The sequence below is a fragment of the Piliocolobus tephrosceles genome, chromosome 1, assembly GCF_002776525.5.
Source record: "Piliocolobus tephrosceles isolate RC106 chromosome 1, ASM277652v3, whole genome shotgun sequence".
NCBI classification, from domain to species: domain Eukaryota; kingdom Metazoa; phylum Chordata; class Mammalia; order Primates; family Cercopithecidae; genus Piliocolobus; species Piliocolobus tephrosceles.
In genome coordinates this window covers 168,751,079-168,774,295 of record NC_045434.1, presented here as the reverse complement: position 1 = coordinate 168,774,295, position 23,217 = coordinate 168,751,079, and the positions used below count along the sequence as shown (strand labels likewise).

The window sequence follows — 23,217 nt, the reverse complement described above, 5'->3', positions numbered from 1 at the left end:
CTAATAAGATATGGATGATTTCACAGAGAATGCTAATTATAGGTGTGAGGGAAGAATAACCCCCATAGGTTCTTAGTTGGAGTTAACCTGCTACAAAAGACAAATTAACAAGAGAAAAAGAGAAGCTTATTAACATGTATATTTCACATATACATGAGATACAGAGAATGAGTAGTTCTCAAAGAGGTGGCTTTGAATTTCAGTTTATATAGCATCTTCAACAAAGAACAGCAGGATGGGCATAGTGGCTCACATCTGTAATCCCAGCACTTTGGGAGGTCAAGGTGAGATCACTTGAGCCCAGGAGTTCAAGACCAGCCTGGGGAACATGGAAACATGCAAAAACCCCATCTCCACCAACACACACACACACACACACACACACACACACACGTGGAAAAACCCTGTCTCCAACCCCTCCCCACCCCCCCACCCCCACACTAGCTGGGCATGGTGGTGTGTGCCTGTAGTTCCAGTTACTCAGGAGGCTGAGGCGGGCTCAGGCTCAATCACCTGAGACCAGGGAGGTCAAGGCTGCTGTGAGCTGTGATTGCACCACTGCACTCCCACCTGGGTGACAGAGATCCTGCCTCAAAAAAAAAAAAAAAAAAAAAAAAGAACAGCAAATATTTAGAGAAATTTTAGGAAAAGGACTTTTGAGCCTTTAGGGACAGCACCCTGGGGGAAGGCAATAAATGGCACATAAAGGCTAGTTAGTAAAGCCTGTTAATGCGGATTGCTCTAGTATCATCTCCGCACCTATAAGGGTCTAAAGTTGTTTTCAGTGGTTAATGTTTGTTCTCTCTGACAGGGAGGTGGGCAAGGTACTTTTTGTCTTTGTAAATCTATGTCCTGCTCTTTGGAAAATAAGGAGAGGGCAGAGAGCTTTCCTGCATTTGCTTCTTCTGTTCTGTTCAACAATCCTTCATATTTTGGGGGCAGCGTATTCTGGTCTCCTACACAGGCAAGGTAAAACGTTGAATAAAAATTTAAATTGTTCCAAAGAAATAATAACTATGAAAAACCTTAATGATTCTGAATTCTTGTTATCTTTACTTAAATTATCTTTATTCTCTATTATCAGCTATCCCTCCCCTATTTATTCAAACAGACATTTGTAAGCCACCAAAAAAAAAATAATAATAATAAAGCGGGGGGGGGGAGTGGAGAATAGAATGTACAGGAACTGAATATGAAAACTGCTGACCCGAACTAAGTAAATTATTTTGTTCTTCACTCACGCTGGAGTGCAGTGGCATGATCCTAGCCTCAAACTCCTGTAATCTCAAACTCCTGGTCTCAAGTGATCTTTCCATCTCAGTCTCCCAAGTAGCTAGGGATTCTCACAATGTTGCCCAGGCTGGTCTTGAACTCCTGGCCTCAAGCGATTCTCCCTCCTTGGCCTCCTAAACTGTTGGGATTACAGGTGTGAGCCACCTCCCTGGCCAATAAACCCATCTTCTTGACCATGTTCATAACTACCAGAATCATACCATCTGGTTCTCCTTAGATTATACTTCTCTAAACATACACCATATATATTACAAAAATTATCTGGTGTTACCAATGGAACAATCATGAAATACCACAAATCAGAACAAGTGGTCTCTTACTATCTTGAAATCCATAGATTTTGCAGCAATTTCCAAAATTATATTACTAAAAGTACTTTACTTAAAAATTGTTTACCAAAGAAACTTCCTACATTTTAGAAGACAATAGACAGAAATGTATTTAACTGAAGTGTCTTAACAATAGCTAATGTTCCTTCCCAATAATATGCTAAATAGAAGCATTAAATATTAATAAATTTCATTCCATCTCATCTCATCTCTTTATTAAAGACAGTTCAGACACACTTAATTTAGACACTTTTAAACTTCTGTTAACCGCTGAACAGTTTACTATTACAAAGTTCAAACATTAACATATTCTAAGTTTGTAGTCTAATGCAATACAAGTTTTTAAGGTAATCATGTTACACTTTGGTAAGTTATATCAAATGCCTTATTGAAGTTTGTTTCTTATTCACATTTTACAAACATCTCTAATTCATGGAATTTCACTGATTGTAAAATTTCCCCAATCAGAGATGTGAAGGCTACAGAGAGCCAAAAACATGCTTTATAATTTCATTAAATTTTATGAATCTCAACCATTGTAAAGATCACTGAAACATCTACCAAATTAAGTGAAGAGTATTTATTACACTTAAAGTGAGATTTTCCCTTCAAAGTCACCAAAACCATTCTTTAATATTCAACAGACAGTAGTTGGAATTTGCAGGATTTGGGGTTTTTTCTTCCTTTTTTTTTTTTTTTTTTTAATGTCAGGGTGGTATGGTCTTCTTTGGATGTACGGCTGTTGAAAGCTGAGTTATACAAAAGAAATCTTTGGAGAACAGAGGCTTTTCTTTACATATTTATTCCCAGAGCCTGCCCTTCATCTCTTTCCGGCTTTCCACATTGATCCCATTGTAGCATTTCCTGGAGAGAGCTATGTTCTAATCAGCAACATCAGGAAGAGAAGGGACAAAGAAAAAGGAGAAAATGCAGATCTTCTCATGTCTCTTTGAAAACAGTGAATACATTCTAAGCTACCAGGCAGTATAAGTCACAATCTAACTTTTAATATTTTTACCTGTAATGGATATGAACAGGAAATACGCGATGAGTCCTTCATCTATTCAATAGGTGCCCGATTTCTATTGAGATGAACACCATGTACCAGAATCTCACTTTGTTCCCCATCCATATAGTTGTGCTGACCTTAAAACCTCATTTGCAGGCTATTCAGTAGTTATGCTTGGATAATCTCTACAGAAAGGGCGAATCAAAGGAGATAACACCTAGAGACCCAAAACTACCTAACATTACTTCCTGTTAAGAATTTTTCCTTTTAATTGCTGAAAAGCTATTGAGTTAAAGCAACCATGCCAACTCCCCAAAGATAACGGTTCAAACCCCCAAACGAAAGGTTTGCAAATCCTCTTGAATTGCCAAAAAGAAGCAGTCATTTAAAGAGAACTCAGACTGCATATTAAGTAACCTCTACCCAAAATGTGAACATCTTACACACTAGTATTGTTTGCACGAGACCCCCCACTTGATGGAAATCTGGACCCACTGTGGCTAGAGCAGTTCAGAACTCTACGCCTACTTTTTCTTCTTCAGGGGTTCGGGCACTTGCGCCACGGGAGGGCGAGGCAGCCTGGGATACACCTTGACCAGGTCGTAGATGAACCACTGCAGGGCCGCGAGGGTGCGAATCATGAGGATGTCTGCAAAGAGGCCGATGCGCACAAAGAGGCCCTTCCACACTCCCGCGAACCCGTCTTCGCAGGACGCCCAGAGCCGTGCTGCCCTTCTCCTTGTTCAGCACAGACACCACAGAGTCGGCGGGATGGGACACGACGGCGCAGAAGACGCCGGCGATGTAGCTGGCCACGAAGGTGATGCCCAGCTGCTCGGCCTTGGTGCACTGGCTCTGGGACTTGGGCACGGCGTACCTGTAGAGCACCTCCACCGTGCGCTCGAAGCAGGCGAACTTCCTCATGGTGTAGGGGATCTGCCGCAGCCACAGCGGCGCCACACTCTTGCAGAAGGCCCACAGGCCCTCCTCGCCCTACATCCTGGGCGCCGCGGCTCGCAGGGTGCCGGCGTAGCCCGGTCGCGTCTGCACGCGGACCTTCACCGCCTCCATGGGCGCCAGCGAGAGGTCGGCGAAGAACTCGGCGCAGGCCCAGGTGACCAGGTACAGGCGGGTTCTCCACGCGTAGGCCTTCTCTGGGCCCAGGGGCTCGGCGTAGCGGATCTTGAAGACCTCCTAAAGGCCGAACTTGAAGCCCTGCAAGGAGTAGCCGAAGAAGGTCAGGGCCCAGCCGCGAGCCAGGCCGCGCAGTCAGTCGCTGCGCACCGTCACACCGAAGCCGCTGAGGACGCCCTTGTACCAGCCGGGGTCCACCTGCATGCGGCACTTGACCCGGTCCAGGGACACGATGGCCGTGTGTGTCAGCTGCAGCTCAGCATCCCGCCCAGGCCGCAAAACAGCAGGTACCGGGCCGAGCCGACTCCACGCTGGCCGCCTCCGCAGCGGCTGCCCAGGGCCTGCCGCCGCCTTGGCCCACGCTTCTCGCCTGCAGCAGTTGGCGGCCGCCGGGGGGGTCATCCATGGCCGCGCTGAGTGCAGGCCTACCCTGCCTTCCTCCCCTCCAGGCGCACTACCTTAGGGGCCGCGGGGCGGGGCAGGGCATCGTGAAACTCCCTTGCGAGCCCGCCCCCAACGGTCCAGGCGAGGACATCCCGGCGGGACCACAGCGCTTCATCCCGCGCCTGCGCAGTCCGAGGTGTGACCAGCCGGTTTAAATAGGCGGTGTTGCCCAGCCCCTTCCCCTCCAGCACGCCCCGCCCCTTTGCCCCTTCAGATCAATGGGTTCCTGGTAGCTGCAGGAACCCTGGCCCCGCTGCGCCTGGGCCAGCGGTCAGTGGTCCCAGAGCTTACCTTGGGCAGTGGACCGGGCCTTCACTACCCTCGTGACTTTGGTCCAGCTCGGCTGCCTAGTCCTCTACAAAATTGCGAAGAAAATAAACCAACAAGTACAAACACGAGTAAACGCAGGAATAGGCTAGTACGTGGATGAGGAGGTGGGCAAGGGGGTGAAGAGTCGCCATGCACTGTTGCCTTCCTGAGAGGCCTTTCTGGAGTCCTCACCCAACTACGCCGGTTTAGAGGAATGGTCATCTCCATGGCAGTGGCGTTCCACGGTGCGAATGGGCAGAGCGAGCCAGTGGCTTCCGGCCTTACATAACGATCTCACCTGGTAGGTAGGTGATAGTTTCCCCCAGCTCACACACCACTCCTGTCTCCCTACAACGGTTGTAGTGGGAGCCTAGGAAGCATGGGGACACACTGAATTTAGGCGGGGTGCTTATTATTTTCACTTATCGGTATTTTCTTTTCATTGACTACAGATTTTGGAGAATACGAAAGTGAGTTAAAAGCCCTGGTCTTTTGGGAAACTTACAGTTTCACTGGCCCAAAAAATGAGAACTACCTGACCCCAGGTATAAATCAGTAGCATATATCATCCATTCATTTACCCACTTTGTGCTGGGCCCTGTGCAGGGCTAGGGGGGTTCAGCAAAGAACCAGACATACTCCTGCTTACTTCTAAATAAGATTTTGTTTTAAAAGAAAAAAATCAGGATTTTGATAAGCATTATAACAGAATTTGTTTGTTTTTTGAGACAAAATCTCACTCTGTCACCCAGGCTGGAGTGCAGTGGCGCGATCTCGGCTCACTACAACCTCTGCCTCCTGTACTTTTAGTAGAGATGAGGTTTCACCATGTTGGTCAGGCTGGTTTTGAACTCCTGACCTCTAGCGATCTGCCTGCCTCAGCCTCCCAAAGTGTTGGGATTATAGGCATGAGCCACTGTGCCCAGCCTATAACAGAATTTGAATAAAGTTCTAGATGAACAATGAAGGAGCACCTAATTTTGCCTGATGAGGTTCAGAAGATTTCCCTGAGGAAGTGACAGTGTAGCTGGGTCTTGAAGGATAAGTAGAAGTTTGCCACGTGAAAAAGACTAGAAGGGCAATTTCAGGTTAAAGGAAACAAACCTAAGTGCATTTCCTACTGAGCAGAGGGGATTAATTCAGTATGATGGAAATCAGGAGGGGCTGAGTCTGGAAAAATAAAATTGGGTCAAAGTAAGGAAGGCCTTAATGTCTTGTTCAGGACTTTGACTTTTATCCTGTAGGGTGGGCCTATCTTTCTCACAAGTGTGATCCACAGACCACCTGCATCAGAATCACCTGGAGTGCTTTATTAAAGATCTCAGCTCGCACTCTAGACCGTCTGAATGAGAATCTCTGTGAGTAGAAATAAATGATTTTAATACACTCCTAGGTGGATTCTTCACTAAAGTTTGAAAACTACACACCACAGTATGTGGATCATGGGAAGTCAAGAATTTTTGTTAAGGTTTTCTGATCCACCTGCATGTGGCACTTGACCAGGTCCAGGGCATGATGGACATATGTGTCAGCCCCAGAGCTCAGCATCCCTCCCAGGCTCATGGCAGCAGGTACCGGGCTGAGCCATACTGATCCATATTGATCAGATTTTCTGATCCATAATTTAGTGCTTATATCCAGAACTGGGTGTATTAAAGAGAATAAAAAATAATATTCCCTCAACCCTCATAAGTTCATAGTTGGACAGACTCCTGCAACAAAAGACAGATTAACAAGAGAAAAACAAGCAAGTTTATTAACACATGCAGTGCACATAATGTGGGAGAAAAGTAACTCTAAGCAGTAGCTTCAGAGTCTGGCTTATATAGCATGTCTAACATAGCATGATACAATAGATTTTAGAAACGTAATGACAAAAGCAGTCCCAGGCTCCTACAGGTGGGAAAATGCAGGAAGGTAAATTTATGGGGAAGCTAATGGAGTAAAGTCTGCTCAGATCCCTCTGGCACTGTCTCTGAGCTGATAAAGGTTGTAAAGAAGAATTTACATCCTGTCTTTAGGCGGGAAAGCAGGGTGGATAGAAAGACCTTTGTCTTTATAATTCTCTGTCCTGCTTTTAGTCAGACAGAAAGAAGGCAGAGAACTCCCTACATCTGCTTCCTAGTTGCCTTTAGCTAAAAAAAAAAAAAAAAATTATGTCAAAGAGGCATATTTTGATGTGACATGTGACAGATTCTGGTTTCCTTCAGTATTCACCTGTGAAAATTTATCAAGCTGTACACTTAAGATTAGAGTACATACTTTATGTATATTATACCATAATTTTTTTAAAAAGTTAACTGGTATAAAATTCTCACCCCAAACTAGGGATGATGGCTAAAGGGGAAAACAGAGGCAAATACAGGTTTTCTCAATCAACAAGCCTTTTTTAAAACTCCTCTCCTTGTAATAGTCTTCTACCAGGAATTTACGTATTAAAGGGAAGTCTCTGTCCTTGAGTCACAAGAGAACAATGAAGTGTTAAAATATCCCATACTAACTAAATTAGGGCTTCCCACAGCATGTTCCTGGGAACACTGGTCCACTTGAAAGGTCTGCGGTCAAATGAGTTTGAGAAGTGATGTGCTTTGGATCTGTGTCCCCACCAAATCTCATGTCGCATTGTATAATCTCAGTATTGGAGGCCTGGTGGAAGGTGACTGAATCATGGGGCAGAGATCTCATGAATGAGTTAGCACCATCCCCTCGGTGCTGGTCTCGTGATAGTGAGTGAGTTATCATGAGATCTGATTGTTTAAGTGTGTAGCACTTCCCCACTCTCTCTTCTTCCTCCTGCTCTGGCCATGTAAGATATTCCTGCTTCCCCTTTGCCTGTCACCGTAATCGTAAGTTTCCTGAGGCCTCTGCAGAAGCAGATGCTGCTATGCTTCCTGTACAGCCTGTGGAACTGTGAGCCAATTAACCTTTTTTTCTTTATAAATTACCCAGTCTCAGGTTTTTTTTTTTTTTTTTGAGACAGAGTCTCATTCATGTCGCCCAGGCTGGAGTGCAGTGGAATGATCTTGGCTCACTGCAATCTCTGCCTCCCAGGTTCAAGCGATTCTCCTGCCTCAGTCTCCTGAGTAGCTTGGATTACAGGTGCCCACCACGACACCCAGCTAATTTTTGTATTTTTAGTAGAAACGGGTTTCACCATGTTGGCCAGGTTGGTCTCAAACTCCTGACCTCAAGTGATCTGCCCACCTCGGCCTCCCAAAGCACTGGGATTACAGGTATGAACCACTGTGCCCAGGCTCAGGTATTTCTTTATAGCAATGTGAGAGCAGACTAATACAAGAAGCATTTCACACTAGGGCATGCTTCTCAACTGAGGTGGTATCATCCCCAAGGGGGTGAAATGGTTCTTAGGGGGCAAAGAATCTTAGTACAATGGTTTGTGGTCCCCCCAGTAAAATTTTATTCCTTAGTATTTAATTTTGGGGTAGAGTGGGAAGGAGGGAAAGGATGATTAGTAAACATGTCTAAATCTCTGGCGGAGGGATGGCCTATAATGAACAAAAGGTTGAGAAACGCTGTGTCAGAGCTTGCTGTTGGAGAGATTCACAGGACACATAAACACATTGAAGAGTGAGAAGCTGTTTAGTAAAAAAAACTCTGGATTTGTTAATTTAGGGTTTCCTGATTTTCCTGGATTTCAGAACCCCTTTTTAATTTTTATTTTATTTATTTTTTATTTTTTGAGATGGAGTCTCACTCTGTTGCCCAGGCTAGAGTGCAGTGGCTTGATCTCAGCTCACTGTGACCTCCGCCTCCCAGGTTCAAGCAATTCTCCTGCCTCAACCTCCTGAGTAGCTGGGACTACAGGTGTGTGCCATGGTGCCTGGCTAATTTTTGTATTTTTAGTAGAGATGGGGTTTCACCATGTTGGCCAGGCTGGTCTCGAACTCCTGACCTCAGGTGATCCACTGGCCTTGGCCTCCCAAAGTGCTGGAATTACAGGCATGAACCACTGTGCCCGGCCAGAAGCACTCCCCCAACCACCTTTTTTTTTTTTTGAGATGGAGTCTCACTCTGTCACTCAGGCCAGAGTGCGGTCGTGCAATCTCAACTTACTGCAACCTCTGCCTCCTGGGTTCAAGCAATTCTCCTGCCTCAGCCTTCCGAGTAGCTGGGACTACAGGCGCAGACCACCATGCCCGGGTAATTTTTTGTATTTTAGTATAGATGGGGTTTCACCGTGTTGCCCAGGCTGGTTGGGAACTCCTAAGCTCAGGCAATCCTCATGCCTCGGCCCCCCGAAGTTATGGGATTGTAGTCATGAGCCACTGCACCCGGCCCAGAACCCCTTTATATATCACACCTATTCACATTTCTATTCATAGACATATCTATTCATAGGTGTAGTCTTTCATGGAGCATATTTTGGAAGATGCTGGACTCTTCAGAAATGGAGTTTAGAGAAAATAAGGAGTAAAGAGGGCTAGAGTAATAATAGCAGCTACATTTACTGAACACTTAGGCCTCCATTTCCTAAAGGTACAACTTGGATGTTTTCCTAACATATACCAGAGGTCGCTGTCCACTTTATGAAAGCAGAGGTTATATCAAATTGATCTCATTTCTATGGGATACTTGTTCTGTACTGTGGGCGGCAAGCCACCCAGGTGCCAAGGCAAAAGACATAAGGCATAAGCTATTCCAGTATAATAAAGAAAATGTATAGAATAAGAATAGTTATACTAAAAATAGATTATAGATATGATTATATATGAATATTATTAATCATTAGTTTGTAGCATTACTATTTATTCCAATATTATAATAATCTTTGTTCTACAATTATAACCTAGAAAGAACCAGGCAATACAGAGATAGGAGCTGAAGGGACACAGTGAGAAGTGACCAGAAGACAAGTGTGAGCCCTCTGTTACACCCGGACAGGGCCACTAGAGGGCTCCTTGGTCTAGTGGTAGCGCCAGTGCCTGGGAAGGCGCCCGTTACTTAGCAGACCAGCAAAGGGAGTTTCCCTTTCCCCGAGGGAGTTGGAGAAGACTGCTCCACCACCTCTTGTGGAAGGCCTGACATCAGTCAGGCCCACCCACAGCCGTCTGGAGGCCTAAGCATCTCCCTGTGATGCTGTGCTTCAGCGGTCACGCTCCTGGTCCACCTTCATGTTCCACCCTGTACACCTGGCTCCACCTTCTAGATAGCAGTAGCAGAAATAGTGAAAGTATTGAAGTCTTTGATCTCTCCGAGAAATACATAGAAGAAATAATGACGTACACTGTCCCCTCTCTCTCTCCACCTCTGCTGCCAAATAGGGAAGGGCCCCCTGTCTGGTGGACACATGACTCACATGACTTTACCCATCATTGGAGATGACTCACACTCCTTACCCTGCCCTCTTGCCTCGTATACAATAAATAACAGCACGGCCAGGCATTCGGGGCCACTACTGGTTCTGTGCCTTGGTGGTAGTGGTCCCCTGGGCCCAGCTGTCTTTTCTTCTATCTCTTTGTCTTTGTCTTGTGTCTTTATTTCTACGATCTCTTGTCTCTGCACACAAAGAGAAAAACCCACAGGCCCTATAGGGCTGGACCCTACACTGTACCACTAAAATATATATATATTTATATTTTTTGAGACAGGGTCTACTCTGTCACCCAGGCTGGAGTGCAGTGACATGATCATGGCTCAGTGCAGCCTCAACCTCCCGAGGCTTGAGCCATCCTCTCACCTCAGCCTCCCAAGTAGCTGGGACTATATGCACGTGCCACCATACCCAGCTAATTTAAAAAAAAAATTGTTTACAGAGACAAGGGTCTCACTGTGTTGCCTAGGCTGGTCTCAAACTCCTGGACTCAAGTGATCTGCCCTCCTTGGCCTCCCAAAGTGCTGGGATTATAGGAATGAGCCACTACATTTGGCCTTAAAATATTGTTTCAAACAATGTATTTGTACAAGTTAAAGAAAACAATCAAGAAATCGTCAGGGTAAAACTTTTCTTAGACACTTCTTAGTTCAATAATGTTTTAGTTCATTAGTGTTGTTATAAAGGAATACCTAGGTAATTTATAAAGAAAACAGGTTTATTTGGCTTATGGTTCTGCAGGCTGTACAGGAAACATGGCACCAACATCTGCTTCTAGTGAGGGCCTCAAGCTGCTTCCATTCACAGTGGAAGGCAAGAGGAGATGGCCAGAAATCACAAGGCAAGATAGAGGGGTGGAAGGTGCTGGGTTCTTTTAAACAACAGGCTTTTTCAGGAACTCATGGAACTCACTTGCTGTTGTGAGGACTGCACCCCCTCATTCAGGAGCCACCCACCCCCATAACGCCTCCCATTAGGCCCCACCTCCAACATTTGGTATCAAATTTCAACATGAGGTTTGGAGAGGTCAAATATAGCAAACCATAGCAAACAACTTTACTAAAACCCAGCCATAAAGTCAGTAATAACTGAAAGTAGCCTATAAGAATATTTCACCATTACAGAGCACACAACTACCATTACTATTTCCTTGGTGGTTACATGATGTTGGGCAATATTTCTCTCTTGAAATCGTCATCATACTTTTACTGTATTCTTTCTGCAAACTTCGATTGATGAGTTAAGTAGACCTTTCCTTTCCAGAAGGCCAAAGACTTTTGTTTCTTTTATTTGTTAAAGAGAAAAGAGTGAAAATGTATTCCTTTATTCATCCATTCAACAGATTTTTATTAAGTGACTATTATGTGCCAGGCACATTTTAAATGTATTCCAAAGCAGAGCTAATATCCCACATTGTCCCCAAACATCATTTTCAAAAGCTCTAAAGCATAATCATAGAGTACTTAGATAAAACAATAACAAGCATTTACTTGGTATCTACTCTTTACCAGTTGCTATAAACATCTGTAATCCTACAATAAGCATACAAGATAGATGTTCTCCCCATTTCATGAATAGAGTGGCAGACACTGTTGTCTACTCAAAAGCCAACTGCCCATTCCTCTTTAGCAACATAACCCCTATTTGTTCAGGTATTTGGGAGATACTCTTTGATCTCTACATCATTTTGACTCACTTCCTTCTCAGGAAATTTTAATTTGCATGTAGAGTATTTGATTTTCAGCCATAAATACTTAGGTCCATGGCCCATTGATACTTTCTTTACTACAGTTACACAAATATATAATATATTCAGGCAAGATGTCCTTATTCCTGTTGTCCATGTTTTTGTGTGTGCCCCCACCCTTTCCTCTACAAATCCATGTCATCTTACACAATCAGTTACAAAGTATGTCTGCCAGAAAACTTGCTTTGTTTAATTCACCTCCCTTGTGTTTGCCAGACATTCATTTGTATGTAATCTGGACTGGTAAATTGTCAGTTTTTTTTTTTTTGACTGTATAGGAAATACTTCTGACAGGATTGTAAGAACACTGCTTACTTTATGTATCATTTCATGGAACAGTGTTCTATCCAGTAATCAGGAGGTAGTGGCCAACTCTCTTACCTATAAAAATGAACCGGAGTAGTTGCCTGAATTATTTTCTCAGAGTGAACTTAATCAGATGACTTCATTCTCCCATAGTGAATCTCTATATTCACCATACAAGTTTGGAGAACAGTGTTTTTGGCATGTTATTTTATTTTGTTAGATTTAGCCTAAAGCTGCCTCCTTATATATTTTAAGTTTGGCCTAAAGGTTTCTCCGTACATAGTGAACTGTAACCTAACTGGATGTGCAAACAGACTGCAACCTACCCTTGTGCCAATCACTGAGTTTCAGCCAATCAAAGTCAGCCAACTGTTCAAACTATGTTCAAATAACGCAACACTGAGCTGTAACCAATCTGGTTGTTTCTGTACCTCACTCTTTTCTGTACATCGCTTTCCTTTCTCCATCCATAAATCTTCTTCAACCATGCACCAGTGATGGAGTCTCTGAACCTATTCTGGTTCTGGGGCTGCCCGATTTGCAAATTGTTATTTACCCAATTCAACTCCGCTAAATTTAATTTGTCTAAGGTTTTTCTTTTTATATACATTTTTTCTTAACAGCAAGCTCATCTTTAATCTTTTTATAATTTTTAAAGCATATGGAGGACACTGAAATTAATAAATTCAAGTCCTTAGGAACTTCATGGGAAGGGGAATTGAATATTTATTAAACACTATGACTTGTCAGTACAGTGAATGCTGCTACTCACTTCTGACACCAAATGTGGATTTTTTCCACACCACCAGTCAGTTCTCCAACTCTCTGGACACCAGTTGGGTATCCAACAATTCAATCCAATTTGGACACTAACCACTTGGAATTCATGTCAAGCCCCACAGGTAAGGGCTTAATCCCACAAGACTGTCCCCACTTCAGACACCAATTGCAAGTCCAGAGCCTCCCATATTTCTGACCTACTGGCAATATATTGGAGATTCCCACAATCTCCCTCCTCGTGTTCAATAATTTGCTAGAATAGCTCACAGAACTCAGGAAAACACTTTACTTACATATACGGGTTTATTATAAAAGATACAACTCAGGAACAGCCAAATGGAAGAGAGGCATAGGATAGACTAAGGGGAAAAGGGACACGGAGCTTCCATACCCTCTCAGAGCCTGCTAGCCTCCCAGCATGTCAATGTGTTCACTAACCTGGAAGCTCGCAGAGCCCTGTACTTTGTTTTCATGGAGGTTTCATTACTTGGGCATGGTTAAATCATTGGCTATTGGTGATTAATTCAATCTCCAGTCCCTCTCCCCTCTCCAGAGGTGGGGGTGGGAGCTGAAAGTTCTAATTCTCTTACCATGCCTGGTGAGCAGCCCCCATCCTGAAGGTATCTAGGGGACCCCAGCCACCAGTCACATCATTATCATACAAAAAGACAACTGTTGTCATTCCAGAGATTCCAAGGGTCTTAGAAGCTCTTGTCAGGAACTGGGGATAAAGGGCAAATATCATAACAAATGATGCTCCTATCACCCCTATTACTCAGGAAATCACAAGGGTTTTAGGGACTCTGAGCCAGGAACCAGGACAAAGACCAGATACATATTTCTTATTATATCACAATATCACAGTCAGACACTATGATATAGCAGAGAAAGTGCCACAACTTTGGGCTGAAACAAATTTTGAGTTCCATTTTTTTCTAGCTGTGTGAATTTAGACAAGTTATTTAGCCTCTTTCTGAGCTTATTTTTCTTTTGTAAATCTGTAATTTGAGTTCATTATAACTACCTTTTATCATTTAGGGTTGCAACGGGAGAGACAATGTGCACGACTGTGTGAGAAATTGTGCATAAAGTATGTGGCTCAGTGCCCTGTACGTTAATAAGCATTCCACAAATGTCAGTTCTGTTACTCACACTCATTTTCTGGCCTCATTCAATCCTCTCAAAACTCATGTTTCTGTGATGCCAGTTTCTGCTCTTTCTCCTCCACTCAAGTGGATGATTCGGTTAACTAAATTCCTGCTGACTTTGATGATTTGGGACAGGAATTGAAGAAATCATAACTGGCAGAGATGTGAACTTCTTTGACAATGCCCCAGGATGTGTCAAGGCATAAAATAAGCAGGACAGAGATTGTTCACCTGTGGCTGCCTCAGAGCAGGACAGGACACAGAACCAGGCAGCCTTCCTCCTTTTCCAAATGAACCCTTCCAGCCTGGTGCTTTATTCCGTTGAATTCCAGCTATATTGGTCAATTTGTCCCAGCTTGTCCTGGACAAAACAGTGGTTTTACCACTAAAAATTCTGTGTCCCTAAAATTCTTTCAGTCTTAGGCAAATCAGGATGGTCACCATACTTGAGGAGTCTGAGCTATGTCCTTGGCTTCCAGCTATGGGCAGTGTGCTGCAGTACAAGCAGCACAGGCTTTGGAGCCAGGCATACCTGATCTACAGTCTGGACTACTCCACTTCTAGCTACGAAATTTGTAAAGTTTATCCTATATTCTTGAACCTCAGTTTCTTCATCTATGAAATGCCTCATATTCTTTCCTAAATTTGTAATGAGCTTCATATTATTAAATGATAGAACAATGCTTGCAATGCTGTAAAACCTTTATATGTGTTAGTTCTTTCCTTCCTGACTTCCTTAAAAGGAGTTTCATTATTCCCTGGGGTGCCATGTCTCTAAAAATTCCTGAAACCTCAAGTTTCCATGAGGGGAGGTGGCCATCGGGCAGCAGGGGGCACTGCTGCCGCTATTCCATTCTTCCTACCCACTTCTCTGCACCCCCCTATCCTCACACCAAAGGAATAAAGCTTTAGTAAGCCACTGATGAAAGATGGCCAAACTCAAAACCCACACTTGGTTTTAACTTATCTAAATGTGTCCCACATGCTTGCAATAATGTTAAGTGTGTATCTGGACCCTTTTACATCTTGTACATTAATTTATAATCCTTCTCACTCCAGGGTGTTTATGAGGTGCCAGGGGGGGTCAAATGTTTATTCTTAGAATTATTCAACCCCAGTCAACTAATTATTCTGATGAATTGTATACTTTTTCTTCTTTTTTCTTGACCAGATTGGAAACAATGATAGACATTCAACTGAGATTTATTTGTAAAACGCTGACAGATTGGGAATGATGGAGCTCCTTAAACTGTCTCTTAAAATAAATATTTCTGATTTATCTGGCAAGTTAAAGAGGAAAAAGCAACAATCCCCAAACTGATTAGGCTAAATAAGTTTAACTATGTTTAAAGAAAATGTGTAGGAGGTAATAATCTCTATATGCTTAGGAAAAAAACTGTTCCTAACAAATCTTCATGCCTTTTCTTGTTTAAGGAATTATTTGTGCAAAGCAAAATTACTATTCCTAGTGGTAGTAATTGTTTACCTGGGGTAGGTTCTTGGGGAGAAGAAGGGCATTAATCAAATACTTTAAAAACTAATTTTCCAGAATTCTTACAATATAAAATGTCCACAGGACTACATTTATCAAGCGACACATACATAATCGACCTATGCTCTCTGGTCGAGCTTTTAGGCAAAACTGATGGATTCTATATTGTAGGCATGCTGTAACCTTAGTAAATAATGACACTTCTTTCTTTTCTAGTTTACACAGTATTTTACTAGCAATTTATACCTAACAAGAGAAATAGGAAAATACTCCCATAAAAATAACATTATATGTTTGAAGGTTCAAAATGCAAACTGGAGTTTTATTAAGACTCTTCTAGCTGGCATAGAATATTTTCTAATATTAATAAATTATTAATATTTCTAAAAGTAATATTTCCAGTTCTGAAGCACAAGACGGTGTTTTGATCCCATTTAAAAGGCCCTAAATGGTAAAGAGCAGATATTCATGCTAGTGAAGGTTATCTAACCACCAAGATGGAGGGGGGTATGAACATCGTACACTCTACCTGAACATGATACAACACCTTGAATATGAGCTAATGTGGAAAACTTGGTCTTCAGAAATAGAAGGACTGAGCACACAAATCTCTTGTGCACTGCTGCCCAATAGAAATATAATGAAAGATCATACATATAATTTAAAATTTTCTGGTAGCAACATTAAAAAAGTAAAAAGCCACATTAAAATGTTATTTAATTCAATATATCCAAAATATTATTTCAATATATAATCTATATAAAATTGTTGAGATATTTTGCATTCTTTTCTTCATACTATGTCATTAAAATCTGGTGTGTATTTTACACTTTCAGAGCATCTTAAATTTAACTAGGCACATTTTAAGTGCTCAATAGCCACAGTAAATAATAGGTATAGTATTGGACAGCTGGGGTTTAATCTATGCTTGGAAAGCCTGATGCCACTGTATAGCTAAATCAAATCCTGTGATTGGAGGTGGCTTGGGGTAAGTCAGAAATACTACTTATTCCTCACCCCCCTTCCCTTTGTCCCTTCTTCCTCTTGATACTATGTAATGCATGCTAACCATGTGCCAGATACCAGACACTGTGCTGGGCTATTCAAATGTATTATCTCATTAATCCTACAAGAGTCAGCCATCTCACCTTATTTCCTTACAGTTAAAGGAAATAACTAAATAACAGCAATATGGTATAGTAAGTACTTAGGAGTTCAGACTTGGAGACTATTCACATGTGTTTCTGTCACTTCCTATGTACCTTGGGTAAGATATTTCTGAACTTTAAACTTCAATGTTATTTGTCAAATGGACACAATAAAATTACCTACCTTATAGATGTTGTTCTGTGGCTTAGATGAGGCCATGTCTGCAAAGTTGTAAGCATTCATGAAATACTATCACTAAATGGGATAAATGTGCTATACTTTGGGATTTGCCACACGTTTTACAAATATTACTATTGCAACTGAGGCTCAAAGAAGTTAAATAATTTAGCTAAGGTTAACACAGCTAATAACTAATGATCATGTTCTCACTCAGCTTGCCTGTCTTTAGAGTAGTATTACTTGCCATCTGTTTTCAGTTACCAAATGGACTGAACTTGTACTGACTCTCTGACATAAAATGTTTAGAAAGGTCTCTCAAAAGATAAATTATTGATATCTATTTGCCTTTCTCATAGAAGCATAACTCTGGAAAAAACTGCTGGATTTTTTGTTTTTTGATAAATAGAAAGTTACTGTTCTAAGAAACTAGACAGACCGGGTGTGGTGGCTCAAGCCTGTAATCCCAGCACTTTGGGAGGCCGAGACGGGTGGATCACGAGGTCAGGAGATCGAGACCATCCTGGCTAACACAGTGAAACCCCGTCTCTACTAAAAAATACAAAAAACGAGCCGGGCGAGGTGGCGGGTGCCTGTAGTCCCAGCTACTCAGGAGGCTGAGGCAGGAGAATGGCGTGAACCCGGGAGGCGGAGCTTGCAGTGAGCTGAGATCCGGCCACTGCACCCCAGCCTGGGCGACAGAGCGAGACTCCGTCTCAAAAAAAAAAAAAAAAAAAAAAAAAGAAGAAACTAGACAAGGAACATACACAGAAAAAGGAAGATTCAATTTAATTTTCTTTTTCCTTTGCTCTTTTTGACTCTGCTTTTACCAGAGAACAGTACCTTGTATATAGTAGGCATTCAATGCATGCCTCTTGTGTTAAATTGAGTTTGCATTTTACCACAGGACAGAGATATTAAAGGCTATATTATTCCCTATTAGCAATGTAGTTTATAGGGACATGTGCCTCTCATATTTTCAGAAAAAAAAATTGAAATTTATAGAAATTTGATAGTACTGTCAAAAATACATGTAATCAGCTACATATACTATTACAGAAGTTTCTGTGGGCTGAGCATGGTGGCTCCTGCCTATAATCCCAGCATTTTGGGAGGCCAAGGCGGGAGGATTGCTTGAGCCAGGAGTTTGAGGGTGAGCTATGCTCGCGCCACTGCACTCCAGCCTAGGTAATAGAGTGAAACCCCGTTGCAAAAAAAAAAAAAGAAAAAGGAAGGAAGGGAAGAAAGTTTCTGTGGGTGTCAAAAAATGTTTGTTCATCCAATTAGCAAGTAAAAACAAAACAGAACAAAGGTCAGTACAGTAGCACTTGGAGCATGTAGCACCTGGAGCATGCCCTCTCCACCAGGATGATGTACTTTTCCTTTGCTCCCCAGAATTGCTTGTTCCAGTCTTTACCTTCACAGCCTCTCCAACAGCTTTGGTCTGTTTGACTACCTGATGCTCTTCTTTTCTCTCACTCGTTTGCCTTCCATCCATTACTATTTTGTGCCTCACTTCTCTAAGATTCCTAGGAGAGGTCAGATGAATCTGTTAATGGTGTCCCAGGGTTAGAAGAAGCAACCCTGTCTGGCCCAGTGCCAGTTTGGACCATGGCTAGCCTCAAATGTGTGCCCCACCTGGAACAACCACCTCAACGAAAACCCCACTCAACTCTATTTGAATCTTGCAATACCTGCACGAGTCTTCATTACTTATTGTTTTCTGAAAGAATAACCAAAGTTATAGTATGGCTTGGCTCTGCCGTGTCATTTCCTCTTCTCCTTGGTCAATTTCCCTCAAGGACTCCTTCCAGGTTACTCTTCCACCTCACTTCTTGCCAGTGTCTCAACCTTGCTGCGCTATAGCCACACTGCAGGCCAACAAGCCCGTGGGACACACTTCTGCTTTTGTGGCTGGCTACTAACCCTTTAGGCATCAGCTTAGAAATCAGCCCCTCAGGGAAGCTTCCTTGATTTCTCAAGCCAGTTTAGGATTCCATATGAGCTCTGAAAGCCTGACTTTTATTACTCTGGAATTACTTGTTTACTGTCTGGATTGCCAGCTAGAATGTAGGCCTAAAGGCAAGGATCCTGACTTTTTACTTACTTCTGCATGCCTTATGCTTAGCACATGGTTGGCACTCAATAAATATTGACTATGGATACAGAAAAGCAGCTAAGCAGGGCATCCTAGGAAGTTTCCCCAGGTTGCTACCCACTTCAACCCCCTTTGCCCCAACTGTAACAGAGTATATAATGATACGAACATTTCTATTCATCACCAAAGCTTTCCTGGGGAGATCACTGTTTGGTTTAGAAGAAATATTTGGTTAGCAAATATATGGTTAATAACAGAGACTTTGATGTTAGATTTCCTGGTTTTGAAACATGGTTCTGCCACTTAATGGCTGTGAAATCTTGGGAAGTTCTAAACTTCTTTGGTCTCAGTTTTTCATGTATAAAATGGGGGCTATAATAACAGTAACCTACCTCGAAGGCTTGTTAGTAGGATTATATGACTTAATACATGTAAAGGACTTGAGAGTTCCTGGCACATATAAACAGTTAGAAAGTGCTAACTATTATTATTACTATTATTAAGCCATTAGGGGAGGGGGTAAGCTCAAGACCGACGTCAGTCCCCCAGTTCTGCTGGTCAGAAGAGTGGCCTTGATCACTGCGGGCTTTCTGTTTTGCTGAGCACTTGTATAATGTTTGAGGAAAGTTGCTGAAGCCAGTTGGGGAGGAGATAACTTTGACACTGGCAGGAGAGGGAGAACTCATTCACATATGCAACAAGTATTTACTGAATATCAATTTTGTGCTAGACATAAAGGGAAATAAGATAGCCACAGCCCTTACAGAGGCTAACAGAAATAGAGAAAGGAGAGAGGAACTAGAGAGGCTGGATACTGGCCGGTCGGAGGACAGAGCACTGGTCTGTGGGAAGACAAACCAGTGGGTTTGGCACAGCAGAGGAGGATCCTGAGAGAACAGAAATGCTAAGGCAGGATTTTAAAGCATCTGCCATAGGATGTATCATGTAAATCCTCCCCTCCACCTCTTCTATGAAATCTTCAATAAAGTTTTCATTGCTCACTGGAGAGAGCTCAAAGAAGGGAAGATAGCAGATATCTGGGTTATAGCTGCTGGGGGAAAAAGATGCTATAGGCAAAAAAAAAAAAAAAAAAAAAAAAAAAGCCCTTCCTTACTCTTGAGTGCTGCCAGTAAGGAAACATTCTAGTGCATGCAATATTTAATGATTATAAATGATACCCCCGTGCACTGCATAATGCAAGGCTCTTTAAAATGAATATGAATTAAACAGTACCAGCAGCAATCATATTAACCAAATAGAAGAGGTATTAGGAAACTAGGGACTCTGGGAAAAAAAGCTGGGAGTCATATATGACCACCAAGCATCCTCACTGCAGTTAATTAGTCAAACTGCAATTCTTCAGCAATTGTAAGTTGGCAGACTTTCTTAAATGTAAATATCCCAAGGTTTAGGTGTGGGGAAAGAAGTCGTTCACTGTTTGTTTACTGCTCCCATCCTTTTTTGACTTCCTGTTTTCTGCTTTTATATCATGTCACTATCTTTTAAAATACTGCCAGGTGCAGTAGTTCATGCCTGTAATCTCAGCTCTTAGGGAGGCCAAGACCGGTGGATCACTTGAGCTTCTGGGCAACATGGTGAAACCCCGCCTCTACAAAAAAATACAAGAGTTAGCCAGGTGTGGTGGTGTGTGCCTGTTGTCCCAGCTACTTGGGAGGCTTAAGTGGGCAGATAACCTGAGCCTGGAAGGAGGCGGTAGCAATGAGCAGAGACCACGTCAGTGCACTCCAGCCTGGGTTATGAAGCCAGACCCCGTCTCAAAAACAAAAACAAAACAAAAAAACCCAGTTTAAAGAAATATCTTTGTGGCCAGGCGCGGTGGCTCACGCCTGTAATCCCAGCACTTTGGGAGGCTGAGGGGGGCGGATCACAAGGTCAGGAGATGGCAATCATCCTGGCTAACACGGTGAAACCCCGTCTCTACTAAAAATAGAAAAATTAGACAGGCGTGGTGGCGGGCGCCTGTAGTTCCAGCTACTCCAGAGGCTGAGTCAGGAGAATGGCGTGAACCCGGGAGGCGGAGCTTGCAGTGAGCTGAGATCGCGCCACTGCACTCCAGCCTGGGCCACAGAGGCAGACGCCGTCTCAAAAAAAAAAAAAAAAAGAAATGTCTTTGTGTATATATATATGTATATCTTTTTTTTTTAAAAAAGCAGCAGTCTAAGAAGTAATCAACCATCAACCTAAACAGAACAAAACTATCAATTTGCCTGAATTTCCAAGAATGAGATAAATAAAACTCTGTTGAAATTTACCTACACAAATTGAGACTTTTGGGGGAAAGAGAGAAATAAACTAGTGTTTTTCTTTGTAGATTTGTTTACTGTGTAAACCCTACATCTTATAACATGTTATTAAAAAGATATATGGTTGTTTATTAATGTTCTCAAAGCACTATGCAAATTCACATCACCTTGGGTATATTTTGCTCCTAAAGCTATGAACTGAATATGGAAGCATTTTGTAGTTAACAAGGCTAAAATATGTTAACTCAAATAGCTTGCTTTGAAGAAAATTTTCCTTTAAATTATTAATATTAATGAGAAAATGCAAAGACCTTGGGTGGTCAAGCATGAAATATAAATGAGTAGTTTTCGTTTTTAGGCCTTATTATCCAATGTCACCTGATGTTCAAATTTAAATTTGATAATGCAGAAAATGACATTACAATTTACAGTATCATGAAACAATGCAGTTTGTGCCCCAGATTTTTGACAGCAGTACTGAAACTATGATTTTTAAGTGTCATTTTTGAAAGACAAGGTCAGTGAAAAACACTATACATTTTTTATTGGGTAGTCAGAAAAAGAGCTTACCTGTCCTTTAACCAATTTTTTTTTTTTTTGGACAGAGGCTTGCCTTGTCACCCAGTCAGGAGTGCAATGGCACAAATATGGCTCACTGCAGCCTCGATGTTCTGGGCTCAAGCGATCCTCTTGACTTCAGGCGCGCAAGTCACCATGCCTGGCTAATTTTTGTAGAGATGTTTCGCCATGCTTCCCAGGCTGGTCTGGAACTACTAGGCTCAAGTTATCCTCCTGCCGCGGCCTCCTCAAGTGTTGGGATTACAGGCGTGAGCCACTGCGACCGGCCACTAATCATATATATATATACATATTTCTTTTTGAGACAGAGTCTCCCTTTGTCGTCCAGGCCGGAGTGCAAAGGTGCGATCTCAGCTCATTGCAACCTCTGCCTCCCGGGTTCAAGTGATTCTCCTGCCTCAGCCTCCCGAGTAGCTGGGACTGCAGGTGCCCGCCACCACATCCAGCTAATTTTTGTATTTTTTTAAAGTAGAGATGTTGACCAGGCTAGTCTTGAACTTTTGACTTCAGGTGATCCACCTCCCTCGGCCTCCTAAAGTACTGGTATTACAGGCGTGAGCCACTGCACCTGGCCCACTAATCATAGATGTTTTAAAATAAAAACTTAACTGAGAAGTTGTTACAGCAAAGCAAAAACAAACCTAGACCTCCTTAAATGGATGCAGAGCTACCAGTGAAGTTCCTAACAAGCCAAGTAATACAGGAAACACATACTTACTTTTACTTTCTTATTAAGATTTTTTTTTAAAGCAGAAAAAGACTTTACAAATCATTTTTCGCTTTCCAGTGTCTAATAAGCCCCCAAATGGTAACCATTTCCTATTCCCAGGCAGCTAGTAAGAAACGCAAGGTACAACTACAATCAGAGACTCAGGAAAATCAAAGTGGACACCAGGCATGGGCTTCTCCCATTCTACCACCAGAAAGAGAGGAATTCAAAGAAAGGGCAATGAAAAATGCACAAATTTTAGCCCCCCCCCTTTTTTTTTTTTTGAGACAGAGTCTCGCTCTGTTGCCCAGGCTGGAGTGCAGTGGCCGGATCTCAGCTCACTGCAAGTTCCGCCTCCCAGGTTCATGCCATTCTCCTGCTTCAGCCTCCCCAGTAGCTGGGACTACAGGCGCCCGCCACCTCGCCCGGCTAGTTTTTTTTGTATTTTTTTAGTAGAGACGGGGTTTCACCGTGTTAGCCAGGATGGTCTCGATCTCCTGACCTCGTGATCCGCCTGTCTGGGCCTGCCAAAGTGCTGGGATTACAGGCTTGAGCCACCGTGTCCGGGCTTAGCCACTTATTAACTGTAACTACCTCCTTAAATGCGACTGATCTAATTAGAAGCTTTTCGGCTTGTTAGTGGCCCATTTTTTCCTTTTTTAGGACAAAGAAGGGAGAGGAGGGGAGGGGAGGAAAATGGAGGCAGTGGGGAGGTAGGGGGGAAGAGAGAGAGAGGCCTCAGGGTGTCACAAATTTACTTTTAAAAGATGAATTAATGGCTGGGCATGGTGGCTCACGCCTGTAATCCCAGCACTTTGGGAGGCCCAGGCAGGTGGATCACCTGAGGTCAGGAGTTCAAGACCAGCCTGGCCAACATGGCGAAAACCCCGTCTCTACTAAAAATACAAAAATTAGCTG

General features: G+C 42.8%; 1 pseudogene; it reads right to left on the bottom strand.

Moving 5' to 3' along the window:
• Window positions 1-3,155: 3,155 nt before the first annotated feature.
• LOC111523035 lies at window positions 3,156-4,390 on the bottom strand (annotated as a pseudogene).
• Window positions 4,391-23,217: the final 18,827 nt, after the last annotated feature.